Here is a 20,171-nt window from a genome sequence, read left to right as displayed (position 1 = left end):
CCTTTACATGATAATCCAATTCTTCTACTCTTTTGCCTTGACTTAAAGTTGCATATACATCTTTGAAATCTATATCTTGAGCATATTGTTCAATGTAGCTTTCATGTAGCACAGAATTATGCTCAAGTATAGTAGATGCATTTATAATGGGTCTAGATAACATGTCTGCAACTTTATTGTGTATGCCCTTTTTATATCTGATGACTAAATGAAACTGTTGTAGAAAACCCATCCATCTATAGTGTCTTGATTGCTGCAACTTAGTTTGGGAGTGTAGATATTGAAGTGGTTGATGATCAGTATGTATTACTGTCTCTTTGCCCATTAAGTAATGTTTCCACTTTTTCACACTCTGAACTAATGCATACAATTCTTTATCATATGTAGGATAGTTAACTACTGCAGGATTAAAGGTCTCGGAATGATAACATATGGGTTTACCGTGTTGTGTCAACACTACTCCCATGGCATAGTCACTAGCATCTGTTTGGATCTTAAATGGTCTTTGCAGATCGGGGAGTGCTAGTACAGGTGCTGATGTTTGCCTCCCCACTAAAACAACTTGTTCAATCTTGTTAAAGCATGTAAGGGAGCTGCAATTGAGGAAAAGTTAGAAATGGACTTCCTCCAATACTGTGCCGCCCCTAAGAAGCTTCTCACTTCTATAACAGACTTGGGTGTAGGCCAGTTTACAATGACTGCCACTTTAGAGGGATCTATCTTCAATTCACCACCCCCTACTATATGACCCAAATAATTTAGAGATGTTTTTCCAAATTCACATTTTGAGAGTTTAACATGAAGTTTTTCTCTTCTCAAAACATCTAATGTCTGCTTTACATGCTTTAAGTGTTCTTCCCACGTTTTACTAAAAATCAGAATGTCATGCAGATACACAATAACAAAATCATCAAGAACAGGTCTGAGTACATCATTCATTAATCTCATGAAAGTAGCAGGAGTATTAGTTAAGCCAAAAGGCATAACTAGCCACTCATACAATCCCTATTTTGTTTTGAAAGCAGTGTTCCATGCATCTTGTTCTGCCACTTTGACCTGATGGTATCCACTATGCAAGTCTAGCTTGGTGAAATAAACAGCTTCCTTAAATTGATCTAAAAGATCATCTATGCGAGGAAGGGGATAACGAGTTTTGATTGTTATCTTATTGAGTGCTCGGTAATCAATGCACGTTCTCCACGAGCCATCTTTATTTCTCACCAAAACGATTGGTGACCCACATGGTGATGTGCTAGGCCTGATGAACCCCTTTTCAAGCAACTCCTGCACCTGCTTCTTGACTTCAGCATTCTCTAAAGCAGACAACCTGTACATTCCAGTGTTAGGCAATGGAGCATCTTGCTGCAAAATAATATCATGTACTATTTCCTTTTTGGGTGGCAGGCCTTTAGGTTCTTGAAACAAGATATCATACTCTGAAACAACCTTTTCTAAATCAGCTTGCTGTTTAGCATTACAACGCTCAAATACATTGGTTTTATCATGTTTCTTTTCCTGTACAACCATCAGTAAGAATTGTTTGCATGAATTTATCATTCTTTTCATCTGCCCTGAGTTTATGAGAGTATAATTATTCTTGAGCTTATGAGCTCTTACAAAATATTCGATTCCATCTTTAACAAGTAGATATTTGTTCTCAGCTCTATAGAAAATAGCTTTTCTATCATACAAGTAAGGACTTCTTAAAACAATTCCACATATATCCAAAGGAATTATGTCTAATTCAACTTCATCTACAAATGCTGGCCCAAAAGAAAACTTGAGTTTGCACTGTCTAGTCACTTGTAGTTGTGCTTTATCATTCAACCATCCTAATGGGTATGGTTTCTTGTGAGGTGTAGTTGACAATCCCAATTTCTTTACAATTGCTTCAGACATTAAATTTACTTGTGAGCCACTCTCAAACAAAGTATCAATCTTTTGATGTTTGGAAATAACTCGAATATGGAAAAGCTCATGTCTTTTTCTCTCATTTTCTTCATCAGTAATTGATTGTGCAGAATTATTAGTAGATGCTTTAGAATTCCTTTTATACCTGTGGCTGCAATGGTTGTTTCATCTCCCGAGTCTGACCCCAAATCTTTCTGAATAACTGCAGCAGTCTTTTTCTTCTTGCCCTTGAATTTCTTAGGTCTCAGCTTTGGATGCAGAATCCAACAATGCTCATCATCATGCCCATCCTTTTTACAGTGAGTGCATGAAGCCTTGCTTTTCTGTGCAGTGTTAGCCTTCCTTGCTTTCCACTTCTGCTTTCTTTTCTCCTTGCTCTTGCTTGCAGTGGGTTGGGATGGTCCCCCAACTTCTGGATTTCCATTATTTCCCCTAGCTTCTAGATGAGTAGCTTGTACAGATACTTCATCTTTACTAGTGGGATTGAACATGAGGATGGTATGCCTCATGTAGCTATGTAGACCACCAATGTACTTCAACAGAGTCTCTAGTGAGTCTAATGAGATTCCTAGAATCAATGTTCTCTTTCTAAATTCTTGAGTGTACCCTTGTATACTTTGCCCTTTCAACCGTCGAAGAGTTTGCCAACTCATCATGGCTTGTTGCATGTAGGCCAATGAATAGAATTGCTTTTTGATTGCAGAAACAAATTCGCTCCAGACAGAGATAGTCTTACCATGTCTTTTCAGGTCAGCTTGGGTTCTGCCTTCCTACCAAACCAAGGCATTGCCTCCTAGGCGTAGGCTTGCCAACTGAATCTTGCTCTTGTTTGAGTCGATGTTCTGTACTTTGTAATAAATATCAATTTGTCTAATCCAATTGTCCAACTTTTTTGCATTTAGCTCTCCATCATATATAGGCAAATCAAATTTAACATCTAGCTTGATCAAAGATGCTTTCTTGTTATGTACAGGGGTATTAGGAGGTGTGAGGAAGCTTTCCTCTTTCCCTTTTCCTTTTGAGTGGTCATGGAAATGTGATTCATCTTCTCCTTTGTCTTGTTTAGAGCCGGATGAATCTTCATCCTCGTGTTTTTTAAAGTCCTTATACATTTCTTCTACCATGGACTTTATGGCTAGGAAACTTTCTATGAATTGAGGGTCTTGATCCATAGGACCTTCCTCTGACATCGTCTTCCGAGGATAGACTCTCCCAATCTCAGGATTAGTTTCGACCAACTCTCGTTCTCCTAATTTGAGCTTTGATCTAGTGAGCATTCACAGCTAAACCAACACAAGGTTGTCTAACCTTACAACCTAAATCTCTGATACCACTTGATTTGAAAATCACCCTATGAGTGATCTTAGTTAAAGATTTATTAAATGAAGGTATTACAGATTCATGTGCTGGTGTGTATCCATGTTATTTTCGGCAACGGATCGATCAGATTGCAAAATACACAGACACTGGAAAATGGAAACCAGCAGAGAAACACAGTAAGCAAATACAAGAACACAACAAATTAATAAGGAGTTCACCCTATCCTCTAGGGCTACATCTCTAGTCCAGCTTTCAGTGGTGGCCTTCTTTTATTGTGTCTTAAGCAGGGAAAATACAATGAAGGAGCTCAATATGAGTCTCCCGAAACAGAATTGCTTGGCAAGGTGGTTCTTGGATTCCCCAAGCCATTAGAGTACACAGACTCTTTTCCTTACCAGCTTTTGACCTCTTTGGTCTTTAGTGGAAGGAGCCCAATGTGGTGCTCAGTCTTGACAGATCCTCTCAGGGATGGCTTGAACTTCTCAAGCTCGTTGGTGCTCGACGTTGCCTTTGGTCAGCTTGGCCCTCTGTCTTCTTTCTGCTTTTTGCTTCACTGTCTCTTCTTCGTTTTCTCCGTCTTCTTCCTTTCTTCTCCGTCTTTGGTGTCCTCTGCTTTCTCTGTTCATGGCTGTTCGATTCCCCTTCCACCTCCGTCAGATTGCCTGCTGCAGCTTCGCTTGGAGTTCCCTGTCTCGGCGTCATCATCAGGCTCACAGGGAGTGGCCACTTGTCCTCCTACGAACTGCGCCAGCTTTTCCCTCGTCGGTTCGATTCTTCGGTTACGTCATGGAATGAGTCATCTGCCACCTTGGCGATCAAATCGGACGTCAAACTTCTCTCTGTTGCGGCTTAATCCCCTGTCAATTTCGGCTTTCCCATCGGGCGCGATCTCAACCGTTAGATCTGGAGCCCCCAGATCCGACGCCATTCGCTCATTTCGCGCGGTTGACTTGCTCGACCGTTAGCGCACGATGAGTGGCGGTTTTCTCTCTCCTCCGCTTGCCATGCGTCGGTGCTGAGTGGAATCGCTAGGTTTTGGCCAAATCCGCTTACCGCCCAAGGGTGCCCCTGATAAATACCGCTGGTTTTTGGAGTGCGGGTCCTGCCTTTAGCTTTTAGCGTCTTTTCCCCACGGTTCTCCCGGCTTCCATGTGACCGAGCGCTCGGGGCCTTTCCATTTCAAGGGGTTTTGCCCAGCGATGCGCTAATCACACATCAGAAACTGCCTCCTTTTCCCAATCCGGGCTTCCCAGGTGCTGGTTTCGCCTCCTGGGCCTCAGTTAACGCGCTTTGACCGAGGTCCTCGTCATTCAACACTGGTTGCCAACTGCCACTGTTCAGAGGTTTTTCTGATCGCTCCGTGCTCTTAGAATTCGAAGTTTGTCCTGATTTGATATAGTCATGGTTCTCTGATAATTCTTCATGGATCCAATTCGGATCATGGCCAATATTTCTGTTTCCCTGAACTTTGCCTTTTCTGCATCACTTGACTCATTTGTAGGCTTCTTTACCTTTCCTTTGACTAGATCCAAAACTTTATTCTTCTCAAGGATGAGGTCTATCCTCTTCTTCCATGCCTTGTAGTTGGATGCTCCTTCTAATTTGTTTTCTCCCTTCATTAAGTTAGACATTGTACTTGAAGATGGTAGACTTGACTTTTTATATTATCCTTTTGATGACCCTTATTCAAACTTCTTAAAACTCCTTATTCTCCTTTCAATAGATCTTTGAGCTGCCTTTTTCCTCCTTCACCTTAGCTCTGATACCATGTTAGAAAATCAGAAAGGCAGAAATATTTTCTTTATATTGATAATTACTTGTGATAATATTATATTTTCTTATGTTCTTCTTTTGTCTTTAGTTCATCAAGCAATTACCAAGACAATAACACAAAGATCACAGGCACCAGATGTAAGCGGACAACCAAGGCAAAACCCCTATCTAGGGGAAAACCCAGTGAACAACTCTCAATAATTTCACAAGATGATCCAAGACTCCTTGACCTAGAGAAACACTTCCTCCAACAACCAAGTCAACCCTTCTATTCTTTTGCAGATGATAACCTTCTAGCAACAACTTTGACCTAGATGCAACAACAAAATTCCGACCCAGCAGAACTTTGACCCAACAGTTGCCCAACAAAACTTCGACCTAGATGCAACAACAAAATTTTGACCTAGCAGAACTTCGACCCAAAAATTGCCTAGCAAAACTTTGACCCAGCAGAAACTTCGACCTTCCAGAAGTAACCCAACAAATCCACATGTGTGAGAGAGATGTTCCAGAAATTCGACCTTCCAACAATTCTTTTATTTCTTCTGCAACTTCACACTTTTTCATCCATCCATCCAATTTTGTCCTCCAAAGAGAATAGTGAAAATCTCACAAGAGAATATGATCAATCCAAGTGATGATGAGAGAATGAATCAACTCATCGTATATTTATACAATATCTAATGAATTCGATTTAGCTCACTTTGGCCTAATTTAGCCCCTAGAATAAAATAATGTGCAAAATAACAAGTACTTTTGGTGACAAGCCCACCAAATAGCTCAATAACACATGAATAAGCCTCTCAAGAGGGTTGAATGATCATCAAAGTGAGTTGTTGGGCCTTTGAGGAGGCCTGATGAAGTCCAAGGGGTGCCATGATGAAGAAAAAGACTCCAAACATATTGGACAAGGGGTTGGCCCCTTGTTATCAAATCTAGAACCCGTGGTGCTCCCAAGTGTGTGTGGGGGCACAAGGACACATCATGGGTCTCCAAATGGGTCAAATATGGTTGTAAACCATCTGTAAGGGCTGGAGTGATGACATAAACCGTCCATTTGCATCGGGAGGCATCCTGGAACCTCTGCCAATTGTATGGTGCAATTGTGGAACTGACGCCTGGTGGACCAGGTGCATCATCCTCATCCAAAAGGCGGAACACGAGCAATCAATGAACACTGCTGGGGATCCATGAAGTAATATCTGCTATGGTGGAGACCCATGGCTCTCAATGCTCACCTTACAAGTGCCAATGTGGCCCTCTGGAGGACTAGGATCCCGTATAGGGAGACCAAGCCCTAAATGAAGACCCACTTGCAATCCTGCATAAGGTCCAATGCATCCCCTCACCCTCCAATACAACAAATCATTAGAATAATCAAGTAATAATGCTTACAAGTTATGGGATCAATAGAGCACTTCATGGTGGCATGCCCTTCCATAGTGGGCCTTCGCAAGGGGGTTAACCAAGGATCCTATTAGGTGGTCTCAACCTCTAAAGGGGATGGCATGTCCATAGTACATGCTTTAAGAAGTAGGTGGCAAATGATATAATGATGGAATGGAGTGGGGATAAGGGGAAGCATCCAGACCACATGTCAAGGTATATTAGGCGGCTATAACAAGGGAAGCCCACATCTGGGTATATGAATGTAGGAGGGAGCAAATCGTGGTACATGAGTTACCTTGACCTTTGTTTTTCCACCTTTCTTCATTTGCCTTTTGCCTTTGATTGATTTTTCTTCATAATACTTGGGGCTCTATGGGATGGAGAGCATGATGTGTAATATGTAGCAGTGCATACCCCCTTTGAGGTGGGGCAATTCATCGCCCACCAGGGGTTGGGACAATCATGGGTTCCTTAATGATGGAGGGGGCTCATCTAGGGCCCATAAGAACTAGGGTGATGGCGCTCATTGTCGGCTTTTGACCACGTGCTAAATTTGTATGTCCCATCCATATTTTTCACTTTGTGGTACATTTCTTGTTGAGAGTGATGAAATGCTTTTTACTTTCTCTTTAGCTGCATAACCTCCGAAGCATCGTTCCATGCCCTACCCAAGGTGGGAGGCTAACCCTATATGGACCCAGTGGACACATGTGGATCTGAATGAGAAAAGAGATGAATGGGGTTAAGATGAGTGGAAGGAGAGCAATGTAGGTGGTATCAGGAAGCAGGACCATATAACCAAAATTGGGATTTCCCATCTAGCGTCAACCCTAAAGCTAATAGCCAGTAAAGGAGATCCCACAGGATTAGGATACAAGGGTAACCACGAAATCGGGCAATGGACACAAGAATACAAACCAAACCCACTCTTTCCGCCGAATCCCCCCACCAATCATGCCCAAAAGTGCCCATGACAACTAAGGAAAACTACTCAACTATACCAATGAAAAGCCATACCTTTGGGGTTCGAACTTGGGAAGCCCACCTTCAAGCATACATTCATAACAAACAGGCAAGGGACCACATGGTTGGCTCAGGTGGTGGGGAAAATGGCACATGGAGCTATTTTGGGGCTTCAAGGTATTGCCGGTTGAGGACCAGCTATGAGAAAAAATTCTCCTATATATACTACCCACAGGTGGTGGGTAACAATGAGAAAAGAGAATGGAGTGATCTGCTATTTATATGAGGTTAATCAATTGCATTAATTTGTCTAAATGCCCTATGACAAGCTCAATTTTTAGTGTACTTAAAAAAAATGGGTTACAAGCCAGCCTAATAGCAAAATACAATAAAATAACGCATCAATAGCTGACACGTGTAGGTCGAGACTCCTCCCAAGCATAATGTCATGCCCTTTTAAGACTAATAATGCTCCAAAAATGCAGGAAATGGCTAGATGCATCTCCAACTAGCATAATCAACCATGGATTAAGAGTAGGTCCTCAAATGAAGCCTCAAAATGTCTCCATATGTGAAAAGCTAGCTCTAGATGCCCTGCGCCATCTCTAAGGGGGCCATCAAGTCATCATGGTGTAATCTCTCTCAAGCGTTGGGGCTCCATGAGGTTGTACAAGCCTCCCTAGTCATCCCAGGGATGACCATCATCATCTGGACTCCAGATCAAGCCATGCCCATCAAATAGTGTCAAGGTCAGCATGGGGGCATGTTGGGTCCAGTGGGTACATCATCAAAATCTCCAACACTAAGTAAAGTGAGCTTAGCGTTTCAACATCTCGTGGTGCTCCGAGGTGTCAATTAGTTGTTGGAATCATTAAAGTGCCCAATGCTCTGCCGTGGAGGGGAACCGAGGTGTCAATTAGTTGTTGGAATCATTAAAATGCCCAATGCTCTGCCGTGGAGGGGAAACACTGCATTTGCAAGGTCATCACTACTCTCTGAAAGTGTAGTACGACCTGGGCATCATGTGAAGTAGGCATGGAGTGGGTATGCCCTCAAGGCCTTTGCTGCAATGTGAATAACCACCTCGCAAAACCATCCCAAACTCAAGTGAAAGCAACCACTCATTAGAGACAATGACCCTAAATGCATTGTAGTGGACCATACTTAATTGTTAAGGGCATATTAAGAAAACTGGAATCACCTTAAAATATCTAATTAGAACAAGTCCCATAAAAGTGTCGCCTACCATGTTAGCCCTATTAGGTGCTTCCAACTCCTAAGGGGAGGTGACATATCCTAGGTCAACCCTTGAATTCGTAGGTGTTTGTGATAGTTGTGGCCAACGCTGTTTGGAAGCGGGAGAGGGGAGTGACAATTTTTAGAAGTTACTGGGTCAGGAGTGATTTTGGGAGCGTTTTTTTATATAATATATATTTCTATATATTTTGATGCATATATGTCAACAAAAGCATGTAGAGTGATGAATTGGTTATAAAAAGAATAAAACATTGATTAAGCCATATAACATCAATCATCTAGTAATTATAAGCTTCATCAACCATAGGTCCACAAGTTACAACATCTTGATTCTCATCATGTTGGGTGTGGAGCCTGATTATCTTCTTGATCTATAGGTCTTGTTTCAGTCGTATTTGGATCCCACTGCTTGAAGGAGGGGTGTGGGGGGCAGGGGGGTGGGGTGCTTGCCCCCTCACTACTTTTGTAGGGGCGTCCAGGGGGGCGACAACAACAAACTAACGACAACAAAACTGAAGGATGGATGCGAAATCAAGGGAATGATGAAAGGTGTTATGTATGCAATGGTTATGGACATGCTACAAGTCTCCCAAGTAGTGCTCCTCTTATAACCCTAAAGCCTTAGAGGAGGTCCCATTGGACTAGGGCTAAAAACTAACCCCCTACTAATGTGAGAGAACAAGTTTACAGTCAATATCGGTCAATCATCCAAATAAAATGCCCAAAACATTAAGTAAAATACTTGATTGCAAAATGGTTCAAGTACTTGCCAAGTGGTAACCCATCTTCATTCAAGAGGGAATGTTGGATGGTGAGAGGTGTATGTCCAATGCAAATGGTGCAGGAATGTGGCATATCATCAAAACTGAGCAATGCATAGTGCTTCTGGTTGGCTAGCTGTCCAAGATATAGGAGAAACACTTTTTCCTATGGGGTTGCCCACTTTTCGTGGGTAGTAGGTACTTTGAATTTTTTTCTCTGTTTGTGTTTTGGTGGTTGATCTCATGCTAAAGTGCACCATGGTATGGGCTTGTCTCTTTTAATTTCATTATTATAGTGCTGTTATATTGTGCTATTTTTTATGGTGAATTAGGGTTTGATTGGGGAATATATTGTAGATCCACTAGCTTAAATCCTGTTAGTGTCAGCCTTTCCAGCCTTCCTCCAGTGATCAAATATGCTCTTACAAAGTGGTCTCAGAGTGTCAAGGTCAAATTTTGTCATTTTAGTGAGTCTTCAAGCAAAATTTGGTCACTAGGCATTAGGCCTAGGGTTTGCTTTCACTCCTTCTAAAGTTGTCCAAATGGCGGTCCATGTCATCATTCAGCTGAGTCTATTATCATTCATAGGGTTTTCATTATCATCTCAGTGTCTAATGAGTCTTTTTACACCTTGTCCATGCTTCAGTTGCGCCTAGGTAAGGTCATTTCCCTTTCCTAGGGTTTTGAAGGCAATTTTTCTTGGACGGTCAAATCATCGGCAAAACTTGTATCCTGATGTTCATACACCTTCCCCTATCCTTAAAGTACCTTATCAAACACTTCCCATCCCTTAGATCCGCCAAATTCCTCATTTTTGCACAAACCCTAGTTTCTAGCTACAACCTGGCAATTTTCTAGGTTTGGCCTGTGTTTTTCCCTTTTGGACCCCTTCCCCTCACTCAATCTCTGAGATTCCACTTTCCCCTGCTTCCTAACATCTCTTCCTACTTCCAAAAGTTTCCCCAAGAATTTAGAAGCCCCCTATCCCCTTCATTTCGCTCCATTTCGACAAAATTCCTTGTTTCACACATCGGGACAAGTCACACTCAAATGATGTTCCAGAGCAATAAAAGATGAATTTTGGAAAACTGAGAGAGGTTTTTGTCCATAACATGCCAAAGAAGAAAAACCTCTTTCACTTTTTGCACAAGTGTCATGGTTGTAGAGAAATGTCAAAATTGCAATCGCCAGATCCAAGGAGGTTGGCCAAGGCACTAAAACGACGAAAAATGCCCGATCCACTCCAAATTTTGGCCAAAGCCTCTTTGACTGAGCATGGTACTTGATTGGGGACTCCCAGCCCAAATTTCAAGAAATTTGGAGAAAATTTTGTCATTTGTGAATTTTTTGTGCCAAACACAGGTTTTCCTCCCTGACGGGTCTCACCCTCCGCGCGACCCTTTCACTTGGCAACTCTATTTTCAAAAAACTCAGCATTTCTGGATTTGGCATGAAAAGTTACACATGCTCACCCATTGCCAAGAGATTTTATGAAGTTTTGGGCCTCCTGAAAGTCAAAAAACAAGCAAAAAATGACTTTCTGCCACATTTTTGACACACAGAAAGCAGTCTTGGGAGATTGCAATTTTGGAGGGGCAAATGACAACCAAATTCAAAAATTCCAGTTGGGTTGGAAAGTAGACTCACAGACCTTTCCAACAAGCCTACTCTTGCCTCATTTGGACACATGGAAGTGCCCCAAAAGTGCTCTCAAAGGCGCGCGACCCGTCAGGCAGAGGCGCGCGACCCGTCAGGCAAATTTTCCAAAATTTCAAGTATACAGCTCAGAAAAACGCAGTTTGACCTTGTTTGACTTTATGGAGTGAATTGTTATCCTCCTTGATGTAATTAATGTACTTTTATGACACTTTTACACTTATGTACCTCTTCTAGAAGATTCATTCATGAAAAAGGTGAAAATTAAATGAATGAATTGGTTTCCTAGCTTATAGAGGCAAGTTGTTTTGACTGCCTAGTTTGTAGTGCTTAGTTTAGAAGTGGTTGAAACAACGCCTAGGATAGTGAGCTCGACCCATAGAGGCAGGGAAAGAGGTTAGATGATCTATATTATGTACTTTCTTGCTCATTTTCATGGTTGGAATCTTGAGGGAGAAGCTATTATTGTATTATTCACTGTATCTCTGCAATTTTTGGCAAAGGAAGACTAGGGTTTTGCAGTCCTTTTTGGGATTCTTGTGGACACGTGTTGATGGTGTGTTTCTCTTTGTACTTGTAAGTGTGTTATGTGAATCATTTCCTTACTTTTCCTTATGCACATTAGGCAAATGAAGTGTTAAAGTAGAACTCATGACTGTCATGCTCTGCTTTTAAATTTGCTTAATATCAATGTTTTCTACTGTTTAAGGGGAATTCAAGGTTATTGCTTGCTCTCCTTAGCTCCTCACCTGTCATTCTCATCCATCCACCTCTATCAAAGGCATCAATACTGTCTCCTACCTCGCCCCAAAGAACCCCCTGCAGAAACTGTGTCCAATCCCCGCACCCAAAATTTCCATCTCCCCAATTTGCCACCAAAAACCCTAAAAATCCCAAATCAACCATTTTGATCAGTTTACTAGTCTAAAATCAGTGTTACCCTATTGGTTATCTCGCCCATTGAAGATCTTTACCGAGATAGACCGGAGAGAGCCCTCTCCAGCCCCGTAGGGCTAGCTACGAGGCTAAGTGGTTTGATGTTGCCTTGAGGTTTACCTTTCTCAGCCTGAGGTGAAATTTCAAGCGCTAACATATTGGCGACCATACTGGGGAGAACAAATTGTTTGCTGACTGATGTGTTTATTTCATAAGTCTTAGACGGAGTCTGAAGATACGCCAGGTAGCCTTCGAAAACGCTCTTGCTTTGCATCAGCGCAAGTAGATAAATGCTGCTTCAGTCGACCTCCGTGAGCTAGTGAATGTAACACTTCATCTGCAATTTACCCCAGTACATGTATCAAGTTCAGATCTGATTGTTGATGGTGGACAACGATCAGACACTTGAAAGGCTGAAATCATTCACTTGGCGACTTTAAATCATTTTTGAGATCAGATCCAAAGACTCCACTGGAGGATGATCCCAACCAGCAAAAACATGAAAGGAGAATATGGCAAGATCAGGTATTCAAGTTGGAATTTCATCCAAGATACTTTGTTCTTTGTCATAAATTATTTCTTCTCTTTTCCCAAGAATGTCAAAACTTCTTTGCAAAGTATACTATGCTTGAGAAGAGATCCTCGGCCTGCAGTTGATTCTTTCCTTTTGAAGATTGTGAATACCAAAGATTTGCATGCCTTTGAGCTTGATCAAGATCCTTTTTCCGATTTTGTGATGACTATCTTCAAATTGATGAGCCCTAAGAGATCAAGACTGATTCTATACCTGTTGTACATACTCCTACACCTTGTAAAATTCCGGATCGGTATAAACCTCTTGTTTTACCTTCTGTTCTTCATGCTTTCCCCAAAAACTATGATCTATACTTGCCGATGTTTGATGGTGAAAGTAACAAGGTCAACGCTGAGCGACATGTGCAGAATTTTGAGAATTTTCTAGATCTTTTTGAAGTTGATGAAGAAGATGTTAGTATAAGGCTTTTTGCTCTTTCTTTGCAAGCCAAAGTGAAGAGTTGGTTCAAAGCCCTGCCTGATGCAAGCATTTCAGATTTCCAGCAGTTTGTCAAAGTTTTTCTCGACAGGTGGATGATCGGGCAAAACCTTTTCTTGATTGTAGAAGAATATAACCAGCTGAAAAGATTGCCAGGGGAGACAGTACAACAATTTTCAGCCAGATTTAACCAAGTTTATTATTCGATCCCAATTGATATAAGGCCTACTACTATATCTGCTCTCTAGCACTATCCGGGTGCCTTTGATCCGGAGATGGAGTTTCAGTTGAGAGAAAGGGATATTGCAACACTTCACGAGATGCAGAACAATGCAGTAAATGTAGAGGCTCATCTGCTGATCCGAAGGGCAAGGTTGAAGGAAGAAGAGATGAAAAACATCGATCCGGAAAAATCAACATCTCTGGAGGTAAAGCTTGACATTTTGGTAAGTGCAGTAGAAAAAATGATGGACAAGATCAACGCAAGGAATGATTATGATGTTCAAGCTCATGGCTCGCTGATTGAAGAAGAACAAGTTGCTGATCCAAAACATTTTGTTTATGATCCCAGTTGTCATAGTGATTGTTTTATAGATCATTGTGAAGAAGAGAGATCTGTTGATATGACCTGCATGCTTGATGATATGTTTTATACCGATGATTTGCCTCAGTATGATGATGATTATGTTCTCCAAACAGAAGCTAATCTTGTAGATAAATCAGCAGCTAGTTTGTGGGAGGAAGAGGTTCACTTACAGCAGCTCGAGTACAATGATCAAATGATGCATATCAACTATGATAGTGATGAGGAAAGTGCAGCAAATTTTGAAGTAAGTGAAGGATCTTTGCCTTTTTGTTTTGATTCATGTCAGTTCATTAGAGACAACTTCCATGCAATCAGAAATCAGCTGTCAACAAGTCTTGATCTAGACCATCTTGAGGGCAATGAAAACCTTGTTCAAGACTTTTCATATCCAGATTTGCATCCCCCGAATGCCTTTGATTGTCAAGTTGCAAATGAAGACTTGGAAGCTGGAACATATGCTCAGATGATACAAGAAGGTTCCCTACCTTTCTGTTTTGAATCATTTTAGTTTTTGAAGGGAAATTTGCATAGTCTATCTTCAGTAAAAAATGAGCAGCATGTAGGCAATCATGTAATCACAATGGAACCAATAGAAATGGGATTGCAACAGTCTTTTCAAGTTTTTCATGATCCAATAGCTGATGTTTTGGATGAGGTGTGTAGTCAAAGTCTTTCTCCATTGACTATATGTGAGCTTGAAATGTGTATTGATACAAGCTTGATCCGGCAGTCAGTTTCTTTGTCATTTTCAGCAGAGGTCTCGTCACAAGGCTCAGATCAAAGTTTGCATTCATGGTATGAGGAGAAGAAAATTAATCCATTGGATGAGCTAAGTTCCAGTGTGCTTGAATTTCAAGATCATTATGCATTGTTTTTGGAGGTGGATAGAGAATTCATATCGTTCAACGGATCTGTTTCTAAGTTGTCATGGGAGTTGCCTTTCAGTGGTTTTCTTTTGTTGTTCATAAGCAAGAACTTGTGGAGAATTCGAACAACAGATGGGATACTTGCTTGGTTACATTGGTTGTTTCATTTCACTTGACCAGGTGATGAATGAAACTGTTAGAGTAGGTTGTGATGAATAAGCTCCACTTTGAGCATCATTTTCAGTTTGTCGGTTGTGTTTAAGTATTGAGTCAGTTTTTAGTTGAGTGAGAGTCAATTTGTGTTGTCAAGTCATCAGTTTTCAGTCATGCATTTCAGCGTGAGTTTTTGACTCCATTGCCCAATGGTTGAAAACACTGGTTTGCTCTCCCAGAGGTTTACGGTTCTTGGCACCTCCAAGGAGCTACCATCCCCATTGGAGCCAATGTTAGTGTCAGTCTTTCCAGCCTTCCTCCAGTGATCAAATATGCTCTTACAAAGTGGTCTCAGAGTGTCAAGGTCAAATTTTGTCATTTCAGTGAGGCTTCAAGCAAAATTTGGTCACTAGGCATTAGGCCTGGGTTTGCTTTCACTCCTTCTAAAGTTGTCCAAATGGCGGTCCATGTCATCATTCAGCTGAGTCTATTATCATTCATAGGGTTTTCATTGTCATCTCAGTGTCTAATGAATCTTTTTACACCTTGTCCATGCTTCAGTTGCGCCTAGGTAAGGTCATTTCCCTTTCCTAGGGTTTTGAAGGCAATTTCTCTTGGACGGTCAAATCATCGGCAAAACTTGTATCCTGATGTTCATACACCTTCCCCTATCCTTAAAGTACCTTATCAAACACTTCCCATCCCTTAGATCCGCCAAATTCCTCATTTTTGCACAAACCCTAGTTTCTAGCTACAACCTGGCAATTTTCTAGGTTTGGCCTGTGTTTTGCCCTTTTGGACCCCTTCCCCTCACTCAATCTCTGAGATTCCACTTTCCCCTGCTTCCTAACATCCCTCCCTACTTCCAAAAGTTTCCCCAAGAATTTAGAAGCCCCCTATCCCCTTCATTTCGCTCTATTTCGACAAAATTCCTTGTTTCACACATCGGGACAAGTCGCACTCAAATGATGTTCCAGAGCAATAAAAGATGAATTTTGGAAAACTGAGAGAGGTTTTTGTCCATAACATGCCAAAGAAGAAAAACCTCTTTCACTTTTTGCACAGGTGTCATGGTTTTAGAGAAATGTCAAAATTGCAATCGCCAGATCCAAGGAGGTTGGCTAAGGCACTAAAACGACGAAAAAGGCCCGATCCACTCCAAATTTTGGCCAAAGCCTCTTTGACTGAGCATGGTACTTGATTAGGGACTCCCAGCCCAAATTTCAAGAAATTTGGAGAAAATTTTGTCATTTGTGAATTTTTTTGTGCTAAACACAGGTTTTCCTCCCTGACGGGTCTCACCCTCCGCGCGACCCTTTCACTTGGCAACTCTATTTTCAAAAAACTCAGCATTTCTGGATTTGGCATGAAAAGTTACACATGCTCACCCATTGCCAAGAGATTTTATGAAGTTTTGGGCCTCCTGAAAGTCAAAAAACAAGCAAAAAATGACTTTCTGCCACATTTTTGACACACAGAAAGCAGTCTTGGGAGATTGCAATTTTGGAGGGGCAAATGACAACCAAATTCAAAAATTCCAGTTGGGTTGGAAAGTAGACTCACAGACCTTTCCAACAAGCCTACTCTTGCCTCATTTGGACACATGGAAGTGCCCCAAAAGTGCTCTCAAAGGCGCGCGACCCGTCAGGCAAATTTTCCAAAATTTCAAGTATACAGCTCAGAAAAACGCAGTTTGACCTTGTTTGACTTTATGGAGTGAATTGTTATCCTCCTTGATGTAATTAATGTACTTTTATGACACTTTTACACTTGTGTACCTCTTCTAGAAGATTCATTCATGAAAAAGGTGAAAATTAAATGAATGAATTGGTTTCCTAGCTTATAGAGGCAAGTTGTTTTGACTGCCTAGTTTGTAGTGCTTAGTTTAGAAGTGGTTGAAACAGCTCCTAGGATAGTGAGCTCGACCCATAGAGGCAGGGAAAGAGGTTAGATGATCTATATTATGTACTTTCTTGCTCATTTTCATGGTTGGACTCTTGAGGGAGAAGCTATTATTGTATTATTCACTGTATCTCTGCAATTTTTGGCAAAGGAAGACCAGGGTTTTGCAGTCCTTTTTGGGATTCTTGTGGACACATGTGTTGATGGTGTGTTTCTCTTTGTACTTGTAAGTGTGTTATGTGAATCATTTCCTTACTTTTCCTTCTGCACATTAGGCAAATGAAGTGTTAAAGTAGAACTCATGACTGTCATGCTCTGCTTTTAAGTTTGCTTAATATCAATGTTTTCTACTGTTTAAGGGGAATTCAAGGTTATTGCTTGCTCTCCTTAGCTCCTCACCTGTCATTCTCATCCATCCACCTCTATCAAAGGCATCAATACTGTCTCCTACCTCGTCCCAAAGAACCCTCTGCAGAAACTATGTCCAATCCCCGCACCCAAAATTGTCATCTCCTCAATTTGCCACCAAAAACCCTAAAAATCCCAAATCAACCCTTTTGATCAGTTTACTAGCCTAAAATCATTGTTACCCTATTGGTTATCTCGCCCATTGAAGATCTTTACCGAGATAGACCGGAGAGAGCCCTCTCCAGCCCCGTAGGGCTAGCTACGAGGCTAAGTGGTTTGATGTTGCCTTGAGGTTTACCTTTCTCAGCCTGAGGTGAAATTTCAAGTGCTAACAAATCCAACATTGAAGTCCACGCTAGGTTATCATTCTTTGTAGGAAAACATGCGGTGTTAACCCCTAGATTTTACCATTGCAACTAGAGGGTTAAGAACAAACTAGCTTTCATCATGCTAGTGTTTAGAGTCAGCTTTGACATAGGTCAAAGATGGTTCTCATGGAGATCAGATACATGAATTTTCGGTGATTTGAGTCCATTTCATAGTTAGAGACATTCCACAAACATTTTCATCAGTGTTGGAGGAGATTGTTATTTTCAGCAATCTTCCTATTTTTTAGGAGGTTGAGTTTGGAGGCTTTCCTCTCAGAGGTGATTACACATTTGAGATCCTTGCGAGCTCATGCACTTTTTTTGGGCAACATGCAACACATTGCTCTTTTTATCAGTTGGACTTCCAAGGCATGCATGATGATTCTGAGCATATATGTTGGATTCCTTGCAGAAATCGAATCTGATGAGCTCGGTTTCTTTGACATGCGAGAACTTGCTATTTTTACAGTGCTTATTTTTAGGTGTGCTATATTTAGTAGGGTTCTCATAGTAGTTTTTGACATTTTTCATCTTTTCCTTTCTTTTATAGGGGCTACTATTTTTGGCATATCTATTTATAAGAGGTGTGGCCTCCATACAGGGTGACAAGGGGCAACAGGAGAAGGTGCCATGCAGTAGTGACACAGCAGTGATGTGGCAATAAGTGCCATCTCACCTTGGGCTCCTTGTTGGACTTGAGTTCACTCGACCTCACTTGCGTTGAGTTATCCTCAATTCACTCATCTGAATTAAGCATAATCAGATCAATCATCATCAGTTCAGATAAGTGCACATGAGCTTTCATGAGGAAGGCACCTAATTGGACTCCAGTTAGTCATCTCTAGTTGAGTTGGAGAGAGCACATGGCTCCTGTTCACTTGACTTCACTTCAACCAAGGTGGATGAGGGAGTAAAGAGGGAGTGCATGACCTCTCTCTCTCTCACCTTACTCCACTACATTAGAGAGAATGCATGGACCTAGCTCCATATCACCTCTCTTCACTTCACTTCAACCAAGCCCACCAGAGAGTTCAACATGTTGCCATACATGGGATCACCCTCTTCAGTTCACTTCATAAAGTCTGCATGGATAAGGCACATGGCCTTTCATTCATTTTGGCCTCACTTCATCATGATTTATGAGTTTCTTAGATAACATTCAGTAGAGATTCATCTCCTACTTTTCTCTTTTTATTTTCTTGCTATCTATACTTTGTGCAGGGCATGATATTGTGAATCTGTGATATGTCTTGTATTTCATCTCCATGATGCAGCCAGTTTCTTGACCAATACAAAGACAAAGTTTGACTATGCTCTTCTAGCAGCTTTTCAACTTGTGGACACAATATTTCATGTTTTATGTAGTGGTGTAGATATTCTCTTTGTGCTATCTATACTTTGTGCAGGGCATGCTATTGTGATACATCTTGTATTTCATCTCCATGATCCAGCCAGTCTCTTGACCGATATAAAGACAAAGTTTGATTATGCTCTTCTAGCAGTTTTTCTACTTGTGGATGCGACATTTCATGTTTTATGCAGTGGTGTAGATATTCTCTTGCCTCTATTTTGATTTTATTAATCACCTATAGTGTATTCTCCATCTCTTTTCTCTCATATTTCATTGGTTGCAGGTTGAAAATCTCGCATATAGCTTCAACTATCAATTGTTTTAATCCTTGGTTAGCTAATTGCATGTCAAGGGTCCATCTCTATGTGCTGATTTCTTGTGCTAATGTGCAGATTTTAAGATGATTTTCAGTGCATGATAAACTAGGGACACCCCCTGAGATTGGAAAAGCACGAATCGGAACAGAGAGACAATAAGCTAGTGATCTTTGAGCTGATTGCTTATTAGTTGTCATTCGATAAGATTTGCTGCAGGTCTTGGGATTATCATTGTTCTGTGATGCATTTTGTAGTGAGAACAGGGTGTCTGCTCACGTACACACATATAATGAAGGTGAAGGAAGAAACTAAATGCCTTCATATATATATATATATATATATATATGAATATTTAAGGTGGAGGGAGAAACTAAATGCCTTTGTATATATATAGATATGAATAACGAAGGTTGAAGGAGAAAATGAATGCCTTCATTGATATTGTTGCAGCAGTACATCTCTTACACACATAATAAATCACTGTAGCCTATTGTTGACATATCAATAGCACCTCCAATGGGTTAAGTGTTTTAACCACCTATCCTCTAAGTATAACATCTCACATACATTTGTCATGTATTTATAATTTTATATCATATACAGTGCAAAAGTCTCCTATTGACAATTTATTGGGTGATACTGCTCGTAACACCCCCCATTAACATGAATATCACTTAATATTTTCTCTGATTTTTACTGACCCTTATAATAAAAAAGTTAAAAAAATTTAACAAAGTCCTTTGATGGGAAGATTGCATATGGGTCAACTCCCATCCATTGGGTTACCTAGGTAACCAGATGGGATGCCTGTGGATTATCTAGAGGAGTCACCTGGGCAAGTGATGTGTCTTCAGTACAACGCCAATTTCTCCTCCAAACCCCATTATCAGTGCTCCATCAGGTTGCCATCACCCTTATGTTGATGTTCAAGGTAGAATGGACCTAGTCAACTGCCTATATTGAGTATCCCCTTGCTTGGAGATTTCACATATAGGCAAGCAATCAATTATACAGCCCTTTTGTTTCTTGTTTCATTGGGGATAGGTGTAGACTCCAGCTTTTGTTTTATTTCATTGGCTTGCTTAGAAGTTTCATTTTTTATTAGCCCTATTGACAACTAGGCATTTTTGTGTAGAGTGAATTTTAAATTCACACTTGTGTTATTAATTGCATGACATATTTCTATTTGTTTGTCATGATATTGAAATTCACATTATGTAGCGGTATTTTTCACAGGCTTCA

At 40.9% G+C, this 20,171-nt stretch overlaps 1 protein-coding gene across 5 annotated transcripts in view; it reads left to right on the top strand.

The window, feature by feature from the left end:
* Nucleotides 1-20,171, top strand: part of SDG37 (SET domain group 37) — a 344,199-nt gene that overhangs the window by 70,833 nt on the left and 253,195 nt on the right. The gene's annotated exons all lie outside the window — the stretch shown is intronic.

This window comes from Pinus tabuliformis, chromosome 6 (genome assembly GCF_031772625.1).
Source record: "Pinus tabuliformis cultivar Carrire ecotype Pingquan chromosome 6, CPIR1, whole genome shotgun sequence".
NCBI lineage: Eukaryota > Viridiplantae > Streptophyta > Pinopsida > Pinales > Pinaceae > Pinus > Pinus tabuliformis.
The sequence above is the reverse complement of the archived record's forward strand: the minus strand, read 5'-3'. Positions and strand labels throughout refer to the sequence as shown.